Consider the following 15,342-nt stretch of genomic DNA (forward strand, 5'->3'; position numbering starts at 1 on the left):
GTATAATTTTATTCTTATAGTTTCACAAGACATTTCAGTTTCTAAACAGCTCTGACACTTGGAAAGCACATTAAGATAGTGTATCCCATGCACGAGGGCAGCTGGAATTTATCTTCTTGTGTCAGCTGGAAGAATTTATCTTCTAGCTAGTCAGCTGCAATCACAGAAATGCTAGCTTGTGCATTATCCCTATCTACACAACTGCATTTTGTTCCCACATTATTCTAAGCTTTCATTAGTTGTTCCTCAGGATAATGGTCCTGCTTTGAGCTTAAGATTTAGGCATTTAAATACAACACTTATCTAGAACCCTGTCTTCTTCACTTTACCAAAATCACGGTTCTGTTTGTGCTAATTATATTTTCTTAGGCCTCCCAAAATAAATATTCGATTATGGCTATACTTGGATTCCAGAAACTTGTATCTTTGGGTCTCTTGGTTATGTTTCCTTGACTCAATAAATGGAAGCTAGATAATGGAATTAACTTATAACATCCATGAGGCCATGTCCAAGTGTCTCGATGTGTTCAAGTTCATTTTATTTTTCTGCTGTGTTTATCATTTTTTTTTTTTACAAATTTCACGATGAGATGCAGTTTAATTTCAGTTCATTTGGCTAGGACTATGATACCTTACCTACATTTTTGGCAGGTTCTCAACCTTTAATCCTTAGATATTAGATGTACTCTTCCATATTCACTCAACATAAACAATGTGTGTATAAATGCTTTATCTATTTTGATGTTAAACACCAGCTGGAGATACTTTGGCTTTGTGCTATAATCTAAATGAAGCACATCACTTCAGAAAGTATATCTTTTTAGATATGATGTACATGAATGATTGCTGGTCACCTGGAATCATACCCATATCCTTCATCCTGGTTCCCAGCCTGCCTATCTTTCCTTCCTTATTGATTTATATAGCTGTTGCCTCATGCGACTCAAGACAAACAACAAACTCAGCCAGTTGCTTTTATTATGTCAGCTATGAATCTCTAGTTGATTTGTGTGTTCTTTATATCTCTCTGATGAGATTATGAACTCATTTAGGAAAAGGAACCATTCTTGAATTTATATCTTTCAACAGACTTGGTCATACAACGAATCCTCCATAATTGTAAATGTTGAATTGGGGTATAATTTCCAGTCATTTAACTTTCTTTCTGAATTGAGGTGGGCTACCATTAAGACAAACTGTCTGCATACATTGATTTACAGGCATAAAAATAATTGATTATCTATAGCTTTAGAATCAGGCAGATTTGAATTCTGTATTCAACTCTTGGTTTTGTCATATTCCAACTGTGTCAAGTCACTTATTCTCTCCACTGTGATGTCTTCATATATAAAATCATGAAAGTAATGGTGTTTGTTGTGTAATGCTTCTTTGATGACTCAATAGGATGCTGCTGTGAGCTTAGCACAATACCTGATACAATAATACTCCATAAGGTGTTACTTTTATATCATTGTTAAAGCTACTTACCAGAAGCCTAAAGAATCGGGAAGTTTTTACATATGAATATTATTTATCAAGAAGTTTGTTACATTTCTCTCTATCTATTATTGCCTCATATGGTAGTTAGTGGTCAAGGAATATAATGTTACAGCTAGAAGAAGAGATTCAAGAGGTCAATTATATAGCATGGTGACTCTAGTTAATATCCCTGTTTTGTACTCCTGAAGAGAGAAGCAGTAGAAGTTAAATGCTCTCCAGTTAAGTGGTCATTATATGAAGTGCATGCATTGATTGGGTAGATTCAACAATGTACTTGCATATATATTACAATATATCATTAAAATCACTCTAAAGATGATAAAGATAGTGACTATCATTTGTGGAATATATCCTATAAGTCTAATGGTGTGTAGATTTTCTAATGTTAGAAAAAGTCTATAAGCTAACTCTTTGTAGCCATATGACTATTGGAAACATGATGTAATAGATAATACCCTGTCTTTGGTGGAGTAAACGTTTCCAACATGATAGTTTACTTGGGACCTGACATATCATTTTCTGAAAATACAGTACAGATTTTATTGGTAGACTACTTTACTTACCTATTGATAAATAACAAAATGTTATATTATTTGTCTATAGGAATTGAGACCAACATAGATTATACTCTTTTGCATTGAAATTATAAGTAGTACCACTGAGAAGCAAATTTCTATGCATTTAAGAACAGCATTGCTTATTACATTTGCCTGTGCAGGGACATAGGTAAACAATTGCTAAGAAAAGTAGTTACAAAATGTAATGGCACTTAAGAAATAAAGCTAACCTTTGTCGATTTTGCCTGTTTATAGCTTCCTTAGTTCACTAATCCTTCCCAAGAAGCAAGAAAATGAGATAGAAAAAAGATGGAATATCTAGAGAAAGGGTTACTTCTCCCTTTTAAAGCTCCATCTCCCTAAAGAAATCTTACTCAACTCAGCATTTTTTATCTACTGTTCTCTTGGTGTGATTCTAAAAGGTGGACTTGTTTGAATATACATTGAATATACATTGCCTTCTTCTTTGAGCTTTAGTAATTAAAATATAATTACCTCATTTACTCCTTTTTTCCTCCTTTCAACCCCTCTCACCAACTCATTCTCCCCCAACTCCCTCTCGAATGCATGTCCTCTTTGGTGCATGTGTTGCGTGGATATATAAAGACAGCTTACTCAGTTACATGTATGTATATGACTTCAGAGCTGACCACCTGTTATTGGATAACTAATTGGAGGCTCATCCTTTAGGAAAATGAATCCTCTTTCTCTCAGCATTCTTTAGTTGTCTGTAGTTCTTTTTTAAATTAGGAGTAAGACCCATTAGATTTTTCCTTTCCATATTAGTATGTCTATTGCTAGTATGCCCATGTTAGTTGCCATTGTTCATGTCTTGTTTAGGCAGCTATTTTGTTGTGGTATCATAGATGTAACTTCCTGGTCATTCCTTGGAGACATAATGATGTCATAGTGATTTCCCCAGCCCCATAATTTCTGGCATATAGAAAGTTGTCATGTTGTTGTATCAGTTGTATAGAAGTACCAGGTAGAAGTGATCATGGATACTCATTCTAAATGAAACAAAGACTACAGTCTTTGTTAATCTGGAATCTTAGAATGAGAAAATTATGTGTATATCAAGATCTTTTGTTACATTTTAAGTTACACAACAATATATGAATTATTTTGAGCTCCATGGGTTTAAGTATCCACCTCTACTGAAGGTACATGATAATGTACATTGAAATTTGAGGTGCCTATCATATGTTTTACATTGTCCTGTAACTCCCATTGAACTTTATGGTTCATCTACTACATGTGTTTTGAATTTCATTTTTAAAAAGACTCTGCTCATAGAAACTTAATGGGTTATTTTTACTTATCACCTCAATTATGTTGGATATTAAAAAAGGTAACATAAAGAAAAGAATAACCCTACTATTTTAGGTCTTAAAATCAGGAGATGCATTCCATTTTCTTATCCCCAAACATTTGACTTAACTAAATGAATAGGATAAATATAACAGTATATGATTCCCGAGCAATTTCTCAGAAGACCTTATAGCTTTTACTTTTCTCTAATCAGTTACTCCTTTTAAAGCACTATGTATATTAGATTGTATTTGTTGTTATAACAAACAGCTACAAAATTGGTGTTCATTAATATTAAGGTTTTTAAAGTCTGAGTCCCAAAACAAAGACCAGTTCTGAAAGGCCAGGACAGTTGACTTGCTTCTGCAAGCTCCATGGTAGAGAGCTTTCTCTTCTGTCTGTAGGCCTTGGTTCGTGGTTTTTTTTTTTTCTTCCATTTTCATAGTTAGTATTGTAGCAACTTCCAATCTCTCTTCAACTTCCTCACCTCTGCTTTTGCTTTCACATGTTCTCTGACATGGATAATTCTGGCTCCATCTCATAAGAACAGTTTTTGTTGTTGTTGTTCAACAGGGTTCCTCTGTGTAGCTTTGGCTGTCCTAAAATGCATTCTGTAGACCAGGCTGGCCTCAGACTCACAGAGACCCTCTTGTCTTTGCCTCTCTGAGTGCTAGCATTAAAGGTGTGCATCACCGTGCCCAGCTATTGGTTTGTTTTTATATTTTGATGTTTTTTATGACTATGTAATTTTTTTAATTTATTTTTTATAAGTTAAAGTTTATTCACTTTGTATCACCACTGCATTTTATTTTTCTTAGTGCTTTCTTTTGTTTGAATTCTGAACCACTGTCTGAGTCACTATTAAACATCCAGGGTCCGCCTCTAGTGGTAGCAGGGGACTGAAACTTGGATGCTCAGATTCAGGGTCAGGAGCCTTATCAGTTGAGATATCCAAGACTCCTGAGGCAGGCAGATTGAGGCCAGCCTGGTCTATATAAAGTTCCAGGATATCCAAGGCTCCACAGAAAAACCCTGTCTGGAAAAAACAAAAATCCCACACAAACTAAAGAAGATTATGTTAAGGGCAACTCATTAAATAGAGGATGGAGAGATGGTTCAGTAGTAAAGAGTACCCATTCCAGTTCCAAGAGAACCAATGCTCTGTTCTGACCTCCTTGGGCACTAGACAAACATGTGCTGCACAAATATGGATTATGGATACAGGCAAAACACTCATACTAAAGAAAATAAATAAAACCAAAAAGGTAAGGCAGGATGGCACACACCTTTAATTCCAGCAATGTAGAGGAAAAGGCAAACAGATCCCTGTGAGTTCTAAGCTAGCCTGGTCTACATAGGGAGTTCCTGATCAGCCAAGGATAGTGAGACCCCAGTCTTACTATACTAAAGACAGGATGCATTTACCTTGAAGTGACTTTTAATTCAGTGCAATTAAACATTTGCTGTTAAGGCTGTCAACAAGATATTCCTCCTTTAGATGAAGGTGGAACTCTCTTGAGCTGAAACCAGCCTGGTGTGAAACACCAGGCCAGCCAAGGCTGTGGAGTGGGCTTGTGCCTCAAAAGAGCAAAATTAAAAAACCCCAAACAATTAACCTTGCAGTGAAGACATCCTCCCTTGCAACCAAAATTTTAGTTTACAGACTGTCCTGTCAGGTCCTCCCCTATGACCTCACTTAGGTTTCTTAAACATCTTTTACAGGCAGTAACTTCAAAAATCCATCAAAATGTGGTATGACTACTGTGAAGATCCAATGCAATGCCAAAGTTCCCAGAATTCCCATGAGCCACCTCACCGGCTGGAGGTGTAGACAGTGGCGCAATCATGTGCTTTAGGCTCATGAAGGTTAATGCCTAGCACACACACTCGCAAATTTAACAGAACCCTTAAAACTCAAGTCTACAAAAGAAAGTATTTCTAGCCAAACAATACAAGCATGATTTAGACAGCACCCCAATAACAGTAAAGATGAGTTCATTTCCTCAGCTTTGCTCAGGGAACAGGGGAAAAACTATCCAAGCATTCATACAATATAAATATAGAACAATAAACATAGCTTATTACATGAGCTATGAAAGATGGTTTGTTTGCCTTTCCAGGCTTTGCTCTTCCTCAGAAAGAACTACAGCTCCTTGTTCTGTAGCACATAACTATCTGTTCTGCCACTCTGGCCTGGTCTTGAGGCAATACAGGTGAGGAACTTGCCCTGCTGGAACTGCTCCTCCAGGAGACTTCTGATTTTGGCGTTCTTTTCGCTCTCGTTTTTCTTCTAAATTTTCTTTGATTGTTTTTTGTTTAAGATCTTTTCTTCCTCAGGAGTCAGCTGGGCTCCCTTCATGCTGCCCAGGGGTAGTGCAAAGTGGGACCCGTACCACTGTCAGCACAGTGTGATATCAATAAGCACAATGCCGATTTTCACCAGGGTGTTGGTGCACACAAGCTGGTTATTGGATGCATTGTAGACAACATCAATGATCCTTGTTTTGGGAGCAAAACACTCAGAGCCCTAGGAAAACTTCCCCATATACAATCTCAGTGCACGGTACTTCTTATTTTCTCCTCAGATACAGATTGTGTGTATACCATGAGGGCCAATCTTCGTGTTGGCAGTAGGCAATACCAGCTCATAATTCTGCTTCTTGTGGTAGGGCTTTCTCTTACCTCTGGCCTTGCATTGTTTGTGCCAGTTGTCCTCAGAGATTCCCAACACTCAGCACTGGCTTGAAAGAGCAGTTTATTCTTTTGTTTTGTTTTCTTTGTTTATTATTTATTACAATTTATTCATTTTGTATCCCAGCTGCAGCTCCCTCCCTAGTCTCCTCCCAGTCCCACCCTCCTTTCCTTTTCTTCCCCTATGTCCCTTCCCTAGTCCAGTGATAAGGAAGGACCTCCTCCTTTTCTATCTGACCCTAGCCTATCAATTTTCATCAGGACTGGCTCTATATTCTTCCTCTGTGGCCTGGCAAGGCTGCATCCCCCAGGTGGAGGTGATCAAACAGCCAGCCGCTGAGTTCATGCCAGAGACAGCCACAGTTCCCCTCACTAGGGAATTCACTTAGAGACTGACTCTATGGGTTACCTTTGAGCAGGAGTTTTAGATCCTCTCCAAGTAGGTCCCTGGTTGGAGTATCGGTCTCTGCACACACACACCCTCCCTGGCTAAGGCTTTTTGGCTCTATTGTTCTCCTTGTGGAGTTCCTGTCTCTTCCAGGTTCCTTCCCTCCAACCAAGGACCACTCATCTAGAGAATGTAGACCTCCCCTTCTCAGATGTAGCCCATGGCAGCTCAGTCTCCAAGTGGGTACCCTCGTAAGGGGAGCAGGGACTGTCTCTGACATGAACTCAATGGCTGGCTTTTTGACCACCTCCACCTGAGGGGAGAGCAGCCTTCCCAGAGCACAGAGGAGGACAATGCAGCCAGTACTGATGAGACCTGATAATGATAAGCTAGGATCAGATAATAGGGGAAGAGGTCCTTCCCAATCAGTGGACTAGGGGAGGGGCATACAGGGAAGAGAGAGGAAGTGTCCGACCAGAAAGAGATGAGGGAGAGGGCTATAGCCTTGATACAAAGTGAATAAGTTGTAATAAATAATAAAAGAAAAAGAAAGGAAAAAGCCCACACAAGTTTGTCTGTCTATCTATCTATCTATCTATCTATCTATCTATCTATCTATCTATCTGTCTCTGAGGACTGAGGATGTACCTCTTTGCTCATGTTTCAGGGTCATGTTTTCTGCCCTAATGATAATGGACTAAACCTCTGAATATGAAAGCAAGCTCTCAGTTAAATGCTTTCTCTTGTAAGTGTTGCCGTGGTCATAGTGCCTCTTTACAGCAATTACAGTGACTAAATTAGCGTCAAACTGCTTTGTAAATACCAGTGTTTATGCCTATACACAAATGTTGCTTTCAATCTTCATTAGTGAAGCTCCTTTGTAGTAAATAGCAGTTAAAGCAGAAGGTCATAGATGCTCATGTTACTAAGAATAAAAAAAAAATGTTGGAGGGCCCAATCCTAAATAAGTTATTTAAACCACACTTCTAAGGCTCAAGGTACATTAGGGTACAGAGTTTAGAAGGACTGCAAAAGATAGAAGCAGGGAAAAGGGCCATCAAATGCAATCTTCTGGGCATGACATAGCTGTTACAACCATGAAGTCACAGAACTCTTTACCTACAGGGGGTCTGCAAAAGACTGCCCTTATCAATAGTTAGTTATGGCTGGTGGAGGCACTCTATGAGATTGATTACTCTCTGCTGAACTGATGAGTTTGGGGAGTCAGGAGCTCACCAGACTCTGACTGATATTTCTAAGTCCAATGTTACATGAGTGACCCTGGTAACTGGGTCAGAAAACAAAATAGAAAGGCATTAATGTAGGAGATATTTCTGTGTGGTAGAAATAACAAGAATGGAAGAGAGATAAGAGAAGGTGGCAGAGACAGTAAGCAAAATGCATTCATCTTTAACTTGCCTTTTGTAGTAGGAACATTGGCTATGACCCTTAGGATGGATAAGGAAATGTATTATGCTTTTGTGACCCACATATTAACACCCAATAGCTGAGCATAATCTGCTATTTTACATTGAAGTGAAACACGTATAACTAATAGTTTGTTCACCCTATCAGATTCATTTAAAATCCATATTTTCATTAAATATTCTTATTTTCATAACAATATAATTATTTGAGTAGGTTCAGTGAAAATATGTTCTGCTTTTACTAGGACATAACTGTAAACAGTTATGCAAACATAGGAATTATATTTGAAAATTATGCCTATTCACTTAAATATAATAGTTTTTCTTTAAGACATTAACACTGAATTTATTAAACCATTTATAAGGCCATTTCATGGTAGTTAAAAATCCTTAGGCTATGTCAAGTACAATGAGAAGGAATCCAGCAAAAACTATAGACACTAAAAGAAAATCCCTTTGTTCCTTAGCCTTAGCACCACAAATTTTCAGATGCCCTTTTAAAAGTTCAATTTTGGGTTGGAGAGATAGATAGCTCAGTGGTTAACTATCCTTACAATTAAAATCCTTAAAATCAGGTTCTAGAGAATGTGAGTTCACTTCCTAGTAGCCATGGTATACAGGTCACAGCTGCCTGTAACTATAGCTCTAGCAAACCTGGCGTCCTACTCTAGACACCGAGTATATTTTCACACACGTGGCTTATATTCACATAGTCAGATAAAAACAAATAGATAAAAATCTGAAAGTAAAATCTACAGGGCTGGAGCAATGGTTAAGATCATTGGCTGTTGCAAGACTTTAATGATTGCTTCAATTTCCCTAGGGGGTATATGTTATACGTCTTTTAAATTATTTACCTGATCTTGATTTAACATTAGAAAGATCAGAAATAAGGAGAGGAGGACCACCCCTATCAGTGGACTTGGGGAGGGGCATGCATGCAGAAAGGGGGGGTGGGACCAGGAGGGGAGAAGGGAGGGGCTTATGGGGGGATACAAAATGAATAAAGTGTAATTAATAAAAGTTAAATAAAAAAAATTTAAAAAATCAAAAAAAAAAGAAAGTGGTATCTATCAAGAAAATTGTCCATTCCATTTAGATTTTCCGATTTTGTGGAGTGCAGGTTTTGAAGTAAGTCCTAATATTTCCTTGGATTTCCTCAGTGTCTGTTGTGTTGTTATGCCCACCTTTCATTCCTGATTTTATTAATTTTGATACTCTCCCTCTACCTTTTAGTCAGTTTAGCTAAGGGTTTGTCTACATTGTTGATTTTTGCAAGGAACCAGCTATTGGTTTTGTTCATTCATTGTATTGTTCTCTTAATTTCATCCCTAAGTTTGATTATTGCCATTGAACCCTTTTGGGTGCATTTTCTTCTTTTTCTTTCAGAGTTTTCAAACATACTTTTAAATTGCTAGTATAAAATATTTCCAATTTCTTTCTGAAGGCACTTAGTACTATGATTGTTCCTCTTAGCAGTACTTTTGTTGTGTGCCATATGTTTGGGTATGTTGTGTCTTCGTTGAATTCTAGACAGTCTTTAACTTTTCCTTTATTTCTTCCCTGACCTATTTATGGCCATGGAGTAGAGAGTGGTTCAGTTTCCATGAGTTGTAGACTTTCTGTTATTTTTCTTGTTGTTGAAGTCCAGTGTAATCCATGGTGGTCTGATAATATACAAGGTGTTATCTCAATATTCTTGTATCTGCTGAGGCTTGCTATGTGCTCAGGATTCTACCAGCCTTTCAAGGAAGAGGTCCAACCATATCTGCTCTATTTTCTCATTGAATTTTTGTGCAATAATACATTAATTATTCAGCTTGTTTGAAAAAAAAATATTTAATTCACACACACACACACATACACACACACACAAACACACACTCTCCTTTGTTATCTCCTAGTTGACCTAAAGAAGACTTTGAAGACTCTTTATTTAAAATAAAAAGCAAAACAAAACCAACAAACTAACAAAGAAAACTCTCCCATAGATGAATACTTATAGAGTATTCAATGAGTGCTGAAGGAGATAGAATCAGTTTTCACCAGAGATGAGCCGTTATAGGCAATCAAGTCCCAACTGATAAGCTCTAAACACATGCACATAAGGAGAAAACTATATGGACAATAATTTGATCACATTTTTCTACTTTCCCAACACCTCCCAGATCCTCCCTACTTCTCTACCTATGCAACTTTATGTTCTCTTTTTCCCTCATCAAACAAAACCCCGAAAGTCAAACAAACAAACAAACAAACAAAAAACATAGTAGAACATTAAACAAACAGAAAAAAAACATAAAGCATGCAAGCACATGAACACATGCACACAACACACACACAGATACAGACACACAGACATACACACACACAAAGACAAGGAGTACATATTGCTTTAGCCAACTACTCCTGGGCATACACTTTTATAAGACTTGGGTATCTCCTTTGTATTCTCCACAGTAACTGAGGGGAAGTGCAGTCTCTGACATCAAAGTCTTTCCCTTAAATATTTTTGCCATGGTTCTTATCCTAGTGTCTTTAGTAAAAACTATTAAACTATTTAGACAACATAAAAAAAGGAAAACGATAATAAGAGATTCCATAGCCTAAAAAAAAAATACTTAACAATTTGAGAATTTTCAACAAATATTAGATTTCTTGTTGCCTTTTTATACTAAATCTATCATTTAATTATCTATGTATTATATTTTGGTATTGAATGTTACTGACAAATCATGAATGCAATATTTGTATTTATTGATTTGTGTTTCATTGTTTATTCTTTTTGCGTTCAGACACATCTTCTGGTTATGGTTAATTAATCATAGAAAAATTGATTCACAGTGGTTTTTTTATTTTTTATTATTTTTTATATTAATTACAGTTTATTTGCTTTGTATCCCAGCCATAGCCACCTCCCTCATTCTCTCCCAATCCCACCCTCACTCCCTAATCTCCTCCCATGCCCCTCTCTGAGTCCACTGATAGGGGAGTACCTCCTCCCCTTCCATCGGACCCTGGCCTATCAGGTCTCTTCAGGACTGGCTGTATTGTCTTCCTCTGTGGCTTGGTAAGGCTGCTCCCCCCTCAGGAGGAAGTGAGCCATGAGCCACCCACTGAGTTAATGTCAGAGACAGCCACTGTTCCCCTTATTAGAGAACCCACTTGGACATTGAGCTGCCATGGGCTACATGCAGGGGTTCTAGGTTATCTCTATGCATGGTTCTTGGTTGGAGTATCAGTTTCATAAAAGACCTCTGTGCCGAGATTTCTTGATTCTGTTGCTTTCCTGGTGGAGCTCCTGTCCCCTCCAGGTCTTTCTCTCTCCCCCTTCTTTCATAAGATTCCTTGCACTCTGCCCAAAGTTTGGCTATGAGTCTCACCTTCTGCTTTGATGTGATCATTTTTTATATCAGATGAGGATTCTGAGCTCCAGAGTATAATAGAAACTGTTTAGACTTCATGTTATTTGATTTGTTATTCTGGAAAAATATCATGCATGGCTACACTTTATTTACATTGTTTGTACCCATCACATTCATCCAATATCTTCCAACACCCTCTCAATTCAGATTTCACCTATGACAATTGTTGTTACATAGATACAAACAAACATATGAGAAAATTTCATAGAATTTACCCATAGATGAAGAGTTACAGGTAGTCAATGGCTCCTGAGGGTGAGAAAATCAATTTTTATCAGAGATGAGCCCCCCATAGGTAGTCTAATCTCAATGGGTTAGTTGTAATCACATGTACATAAGGACAACTCTGAATAGTCTCAATAGGTAGCGTCTATACTTCTTCATAAAACACCAAGTAGCACAGAATTCCTTATAGTAAGTTTTCTTCCAGAACAGTTTCAGTTGGCAATTAGAATTCTCTGTAGAGGAATATCAAATGACAGAGAAGCACTTAAAGAAATGCTCAACCTCATTAGCCATTAGAGAAATGCAAATCAAAACAACCCTGAGATTTCACCTTACACCCATCAGAATGGCCAAGATCAAAAACTCAAGTGACAACACATGCTGGAGAGGTTGTGGAGAAAGGGGAACCCTTCTCCACTGCTGGTGGGAATGTAAACTTGTACAACCACATGGGAAATTAATCTGGCGCTTTCTCAGACCACTAGGAATAGTGCTACCTCAAGATCCAGCCATACCACTCCTAGGCATATATCCAAAAGAGGCTCAAGTACACAAAAAGGACATTTGCTCAACCATGTTTGTAGCAGCTTTATTTGTAACAGCCAGAAGCTGGAAACAACCCAGATGCCCCTCAACTGAAGAATGGATGCAGAAACTGTGGTACATCTATACAATGGAGTATTACTCAGCAATGAAAAATAAGGAAATCATGAAATTTACAGGTAAATAGTGGGACCTGGAAAGGATCATCCTGAGTGAGTTGTCCCAGAAGCAAAAAGACATGCATGGTATATACTCACTCATATAAACATACAATATAGAATAAACCCACTAAAATCTGTACATCTAAACAAACTGAGCAAAAGAGAGGACCCTAACTAAAATGTTCAATCCCCATCTGAAAGGCAAAGAGGATGGACATCAGAAGAAGAAGAAAACAGGAAACAACCTAGGAACCTGCCACAGAGGGCCTCTGAAAGCCTCTGCCTTGTAGAGTGTCAAAGCAAATGCTGAGCCTGATGGCCAACTGAAGGGCAGAATGAATGGAATTTTATGTAAGAGGTGGGAAATAGTAAGAGCTGGAGGGGACGGGAACTCCACAAGGAGAGCAACAGAACAAGAAAATTTGAACACAGGGAACTTCCCAGAGACTCATACTCCAACCAAGGACTATCTGTGAAAATAACCTAGAACCCTGACAATGCAGCCACTTCTGATGAGAACTGATAGACTAAGATCAGAAATAAGGAGAGGAGGACCTCCCCTATCAGTGGAATTGGGGAGGGGCATACATGTAGAAAGGGGGGAGGGTAAGACCGGGAGGGGAGGGGGGGGCTTATGGGGGGATACAAAATGAAAAAAGTATAATTAATAAAAGTTAAAAAATGGTAAAAGAAAGAAAGTTGTGGGATCAGATAGAGTGAATGCAATTCCTTTTCGTTTGTTTGAACTATTTCATCATCACCGAGAATGCTGGATCGGGCCCTCCCTTGTAAATAACGAGAATGAACTAAGAGTATTTTCCTGTGTTAAAAAAAAATGTTTGACTATACTACAAGATTGATAAGAACGTTATTTTGAATTTGAATGTGCGTTAATTATTTCATAGGTTATACACAGAACATAGTGCTAGCATAAGCTTTGCTTCCCCAGGGGACATTTGTCCAAACCTTGAAGCATTTGGGGTTGTGATACGTGATGGGTTGTGTTTGAAGGATTTAACTGGTGGAGGTAGGTAATGTCATTCAACAGCACAAGAAAGTCCTTTTGCCAATTAACCTTTAAGATAACAAATGTCAATAGTATGACATAAAATCCTAGTCCAGTGTACTAACCATTCATCTACCTAATATAAACTAGTATTTAAAATAAGGCTGTAAAAACAATGCTTTGACTTTGGTAAAATCAGATTGTTAATGACATATGTCTTTGATGATTCTCTAGAGTTTAATGGTGAAAATGAAGGATATTACAGACTTCCAAATAATATAAAATAGGCATAGTTCAGATTTTGTATCTGTAACATATCTTGTAATTCTTGGTAAGTAAAATTAGTCTATAGAGTTGTTAAGCTTGGATTTTAATTGTCTCCTAATGTTTGATTATCGAGTGTTTGCTTCTACCTTTATGATGTTGAAAGGTGAAAGTACATTTAAGAAGTAGGGATTAATTTGAGATTTTAGTACCTGCTCATGAAGATATATGTGGGGTTCCCCCAATCTCTTTCTCTGTTATGTCCTATGTTTTTTGTAATATGACATGATGACCTCTGCCCACGCAACAAAATTTACAAGGAAAGCAAAAGGTCTGTATAATAATGTTCTGGAATATAAATAACTATGAATAAAATTAAACTATCTTTTTGCTCATTGATTATCACAGGCATTTATTTAAGGGAAGGGTAACATCAATCTCACCCAGTTATGAACTTTGTGAGTTATAATAATGACATGCTTATAATATATACCCACTGATGCAATAGTGGCACAAAAGTTATGGGATAACAAATCATCTTTTCGACTGGATTTAAGGCCTACTTTATGACATAGAACCTGTACCTGACTCCGCTAAAGTGACCAAGAACCTGAAACTAGATTAGTCACAGACCTACAGGAAAATCTAGTACTATTGTTCTACTAAAGGAACAATAACAAAGAATATAAAGGAATAGCAATAAATCAACTCATAATGATATATTACTATACCCATAGATCAGTGTCTCCCTCAACCCTAATCAGAGAAATCTCTTTTAATAACAAATGGGAATTAATACAGAGACCCTCAAGTGGACAATGTGCAGACTTTTGATCTCTCAGTCCTAAATGGGACCTTTCCCTGGGGCTCAGAGCTCTGTGCAGAAGAGGATACAGAAAGAGTATAAGAACCAGAGATATGACTGACTTCATGGAAAGTGTCTTCCAGGCTCAACTAGACAGATGTATATATGAACTTACAGAGTTTGTGGCAGAACACACAAGATCTGCAATTGTTCCTGCCAGATGGAGCCCCAGGACTGAGAAAGTAATGTTCCAGCCCTAAGAAGCTATTAACAATTGCTGGCAAAGAGAAAACTAGTTTTCTCCAATAGAGTCTTAAATGATCTAACAACCATCTTATGGCAGGCCTCATGCACAAGAGTCATTGGCCAACTGAAAGTTAATTTCATTCAGTGTTTGTGTGAGGAAGCTTTTCATTTATTTCTGTATTGCATTGGCAACTTTTTACTCAGAGTAAAGGGCTGGAAAAATGTTTTTCAAGCAAATGGTTCCAGAAAACAAGCTGGAGTAGCCATCCTAATATCTAATAAAATAGACTTTCAACCCAAGTTAATCAAAAAAGATAAGGACGGCCACTATATTCTCATCAAAGGAAAAATCCACCAAGAGGACATCACAATTTTGAATATCTATGCCCCAAATACAAGAGCACCTACATTCGTAAATGAAACAGTATTAAAGCTTAAATCACACATTGATCCTAATACCTTAATAGTGGGAGACTTCAACACTCCACTCTCACCAAGGGACAGATCAACTAGACAGAAAACAAATAGGGAAATAAAAACACTTACAGAGACCCTAAATCAAATGGACCTAATAGACGTCTACAGATCTTTTCATCCAAACTCAAAAGAGTATACCTTCTTTTCAGCACCACATGGAACCTTCTCCAAAATAGACCATATAGTTGGTCATAAAGCAAGCCTCAACAGATATAAAAAGATTGAAATAATCCCTTGTATTCTATCTGACCACCATGGACTTAAGCTGGACCTCAACAACAACAGAAGTAACAAACAGCCTACACGCACATGGAAA

The 15,342-nt window shown here is 37.7% G+C and overlaps 2 pseudogenes; one reads left to right on the top strand and one right to left on the bottom strand.

The window, feature by feature from the left end:
• Window positions 1-5,412: 5,412 nt before the first annotated feature.
• On the bottom strand, window positions 5,413-7,120 carry LOC129676754 (40S ribosomal protein S8-like; annotated as a pseudogene).
• A 4,507-nt stretch (window positions 7,121-11,627) lies between these two features.
• LOC129676767 (zinc finger CCCH domain-containing protein 14-like) overlaps window positions 11,628-15,342 on the top strand; it is a 42,293-nt pseudogene continuing 38,578 nt past the window's right edge.

The sequence above is a fragment of the Psammomys obesus genome, unplaced genomic scaffold, assembly GCF_907164565.1.
Source record: "Psammomys obesus unplaced genomic scaffold, mPsaObe1.curated_primary_1811, whole genome shotgun sequence".
Lineage (NCBI taxonomy): Eukaryota > Metazoa > Chordata > Mammalia > Rodentia > Muridae > Psammomys > Psammomys obesus.